At 43.9% G+C, this 4,748-nt stretch overlaps 1 pseudogene; it reads left to right on the top strand.

Moving 5' to 3' along the window:
• Positions 1-4,372: 4,372 nt before the first annotated feature.
• LOC132830671 (5S ribosomal RNA) lies at positions 4,373-4,480 on the top strand (annotated as a pseudogene).
• Positions 4,481-4,748: the final 268 nt, after the last annotated feature.

The raw sequence follows: 4,748 nt of genomic DNA, 5'->3' as shown, positions 1-4,748 counted from the left end.
TTTGCAGCCACCAGGGGCTGCTCACAGCTTCGCACTCTCACACTCCCATTCATCAAGCAAAGTCCTTTTAACTCCTCACTCCGTCTCTCTGTCTCACTTTTTCTTGCCCAATTTCATTGTTCACCTTCTTCCCCCAATACACAAACACACCATTACTGCTTGAGATTGGAGCAAACGCACCAGGAACACCAGAGCAGCAAGTGTTTTATTGAAGAGCACAAACGGTGGTTTTTGTCAATTGATGCCTCACTTACGAGGATCACACTTCCCTGATCGATGTCAGCGTTCCCCTGTTTTCTAACAACCGTCTAACTAGTGGTGTGGATAGGGCCTGAAAGCAACAACGTTGTGGTGAGGGCTTGTCAGGTGAAGGGAGTTTGACAATATCTGCACTCACCAGTCGAGTTCATACAACGGTGTATCGATATGGTTAAGGCAGGAAGAATGGGTCAGCAAACACAGCAAGTTCAATCCTTGTAATGATGATTATTACACATCAGCGACAAATAATAAGATAAGTGCAAAGAGTGAGTATTTGCCAGGTACAAAAATCAAGGCTTATTATCTGAACAGGCGAAGACTTCACAAAAAGATCGCCCTAACAATGGTACAAATGGAGATGAATGGTTCGATCTAATTGACATCACCGTGCCTTAGTTACAAGATGACCAAGGTAAAGGAATAACATTTCCAGAGTGCAGACTATTAACAACAGTAAGGTGGAATTTGGAAAGAGGAGTAGCCCCTGACATTTAAGGAAGACAGAAGGACATTAGTGAATAAGGATATTACTTTAGAAATCTTAACTGTGCACTAAGATAATCATACTATTTGAAGACACTGTCAAGATGCTTTGAGAAAAGGAAACTCATGTTGGACTAAATGCAAGAAAATGTTGTGTTCATTAACAGTCGGGTGGATAAAGCAGAAGCAATAGGTGCCAATGACTTGGATTTTCAGACTGTATTTCCTATCATCTCAGACTGAGATGAGGCGAACTTTCGGCAGTTATTGTGTTGTTAATCTTTAGAATGATATTCTCCAGAGAGTGGTGTGTGTTCTACTGTTGAGGATACTTAAGGGTCAGTGGATGGAGTTTTGATATCTCAGGGAATTCTGGAAGGGAGGTGCAGTTGAGGTGGATCGATGGTAATCAGTTTGAATGGTGGAGCACTCTGGCGTGAGATATTGACCACGGAGAGTGTGCTGCAGATTGAGCAAAGCAAAAGGTGATCCCCAGAAGGATAATTGTGAAGAACATAGAACATGGAAGGATACAGCGCAGTACAGGCCCTTCGGCCCTCGATGTTGCGCCGACCGAATCCTACCTAACCTATACTAGCCCAATAACTTCCACATGCCTATCCAATGCCCGCTTAAATGACCATAAAGAAGGAGAGTTCACCACTGATACGGGCAGGCATTCCATGAACTCACAACCCGCTGAGTGAAGAATCTACCCCTAACATCTGTCCTAATAACCTGACCGAGGTTATAGGATAGTGGTAAAGGACGGATATGGAAAATGGCAGAGATGGTGGAGTGGCCTCCGTGATTAGAAACAAAATTCTTTCAATGATGAGAGAGGACATAATGAAGGGAATGCATTCAGTGGAGACCGTGTGGGTGCAACTGAGGAATAGTCGAATGCCTAAAATTGTAATAGGTGTTATGTACAGACCGCCTGGTAGCATCTCTGAGTCCTAGATGGTAAAAATGCAGAAAACTAGGTAATATGTAACAAAGCCAGAGTACTACACCTGAGGGATTTTAATGTGCACAGAGATTTAGAGATGTAGTCAAGCATTTGTCAGAAAGGTAGTGCATGTCTGGTGTATTGCCAGGACTGTTTCTTACTGCATTATGTCCTGAATGCCTCCTGGATTTAGTAATGAGTAATGAGTTGGATTTAATGAGTGAGCTAGTCGTGCGTGGCCACTTATCATACAGCGATGATAACGCGACCCAGTTCAAGGTAGTGTTTGAAAGTACAAAGCATGCATCTGCTGCTGGAGTTGGAGAGTTCGGTAAAGCCGCCTTGAACGAGATGAGACCGAGACCGTCCACAATAAGGTGGGAAAATCTGCTGATGGCTCAAAGAACTGAAGAAGACTGGAGAATGTTTAAGGAAACATTGAAGACAATAGAAAACCAGTTGATCCCGCTGAGAGGGAAAGCTCGGCTTCACAGAAGAAAACAGTCATTGACAAAAATCTCAGCATAGATCCTGCTGATTGGGAAAGTTACAGAGAGCGGGAAAGACACAAAGCAGTGTAAAAGAGCTACCAAAAGGAATTTTGAATGGAATATTTCCAGGGACATCAAAATCAAGAAGATTTGTTCCGCTGGCCTAAAGGGAAAGCGGGTGGTCAAGAGAAGGTGGGGCATTGTTAGTGACTCCGGGGAAATGGCAGAGATGTTGCATCATTACTTTTGCCTCGGTATTTTCAGTAGAAAAGGAGGATAGCTTGCCAGAAATCCCGATGAAATGAAAAATGGATCGGGAAAAACAACCGAATAAAATGAAGGTGAGTAAAACATCGATAATGAGGAAATGACTGGAATCAAAGGGTGACAAATGCCTGGGATTTGGCGGTTTCCATCGGCGGTGTTAAAACAAGGAGACAAGCGCCTCATAGAAGCCCTAACTGTCATCGTTCAAAATTCCCAGGATACAGGAGTCGTCCCTCCGGATTGGATTGTTGCACGTGTCAGTCACGCTTTTTTAGAGTGGAGAACTCGGAAAAGTCGGGAATTGCAGAGCATGGAGCTGAGCACCTATGGCAGGGAATTTGTTGGAGTCTATAATCAAGGATGGGATAAGTGAGCACCTCAAACATTGTTGAGTTAATCAGGGAGAGCCACATGACAGGTAGGTCGTGCCTGACAAATTCATTGCAGAGGGGACTAAGGGAGCTGTCAGGGAATAATGTCCATAGATGTTGATTACATGGACTTCCAGAAGGAATTTGACAAAGTCCACTTAAGTAGGTAGAAGCCAACAGAATTGAGGGCAAATTCCTGACATGGCTCGGAAATTGTTTGAGTGGCAGGTGATAGAAAGTAGAGACAATGGATAGGTAGACAATTGGCAGGATGTAACCAGTCGTGTCTCACAAGGACTTGTGTTCGGGCCTCAATTATTGATGTTATTTATTAAGGAAATGGATAATGGCACAGAAAGTCATATATCATAATTTGTGGATGACACAAAGTTAGGCTGCATTGTAGACTGTGTAGATGACAGCATAAAATTGCAAGGGGATATTGATAGATTAAGTCAATGAGCAAAACTGTGGCAAAAGCATTTGAATGAAAGCAATAGTGAGGCTATCCATTTTTTGGATCAAGAAGGGACAGATCAAGGTATTTTCCTGGATGGTATGAAGTGCATGTCCAAGGAGACTTGGGGTTCAGGTGCATACATCTTTAAAATGTCACGGACACGTACAGAAAATAATCCAGAAAGCAAACAGATTGCTGTCCTTTCTAAGTAGAAAGATGCTGAAGTTATGCTGCAGTTCTACAAAACCCTGGTTAGATAGACCCCACTTGGAGTACTGTGAGCGGATCTGGCAGCACACCTTCTGAAAGGAGTAGAATACTGATTTACAAGAATGATACCTGGACTTGCATGGTCAAGATGGAAGAGAGATCATATCATTTCGGCCTGTGGTCTGTAGAATTGAGAATGTTAATGGGGGTATGATGAAAGTCTTGAAGACATGAATAGGAAAAGAGAAGGTAGATAACGATAAACTATTTCTACTGGTTGGGGATTGTAGAATGAAGGGACATAGCGTGAGACTTAGGGCCGGAGGGTTGCGTAGAGATGTGAGGAAGCCGTCGTGCACACACATAGGATGGTGGGTTTTAGTAAGCGTTTTCTGACAAAGCGCAGTGGATGCTGGATGAGTTGTTAAATTGAAATGTGAGGGAGATAAATGTTTGTGAAGCAAAGGTACCAAGGCCAGAGGCTTGCATATGAAGTTGGGCGAGAGCTGAGCCATGATGTGATTGAATGGAGGCAGAGGTTGTAGGGGCTAAACAGCGTTGTGGTGTGTGTATGTTGCTGTGGTTGTAATTTGTAAAGGAGTTCATTTGTAAAGCAGCTTGGATGGGCATGAAATGGAGTGGAGTGTGTGTGAAAGAGTTGATCCTGTTGTGTAATAAACGTGTGTGGGTGTGTGTGGTGGGGTGTGTGGTGTGTGTGTGTGTGTAGGGGGTGAAGTAGAGGAGCTAAAGATGGAGATGGGAGAATAGAAAGGCAAAGGAAAGAGAAATGCTTTAGTGCAGTATGATTGACTGGTAACAAGTTGTTGTAAATGCAGCACTGTGTGCCTTTAAGGAACCATAAATGCAGGGTGTAAGTGCCTACGGCCATACTAGTCTGAAAACGCCTGATCTCGGAAGTTAAGCAGACTCAGGCCTGGTTAGTACTGGATGGGAGACCGCCTGGGAATACCAGGTGCAGTAGGCTTTTGCAGCCACCAGGAGCTGCTCACAGCTTCGCACTCTCACACTCCCATTCATCAAGCAACGTCCTTTTAACTCCTCACTCCGTCTCTCTGTCTCACTTTTTCTTGCCCAATTTCATTGTTCACCTTCTTCCCCCAATACACAAACACACCATTACTGCTTGAGATTGGAGCAAACGCACCAGGAACACCAGAGCAGCAAGTGTTTTATTGAAGAGCACAAACGGTGGTTTTTGTCAATTGATGCCTCACTTACGAGGATCACACTTC

This window comes from Hemiscyllium ocellatum, chromosome 31, assembly GCF_020745735.1.
Source record: "Hemiscyllium ocellatum isolate sHemOce1 chromosome 31, sHemOce1.pat.X.cur, whole genome shotgun sequence".
Lineage (NCBI taxonomy): Eukaryota > Metazoa > Chordata > Chondrichthyes > Orectolobiformes > Hemiscylliidae > Hemiscyllium > Hemiscyllium ocellatum.
This window is presented reverse-complemented; position numbering and strand designations above follow the sequence as displayed.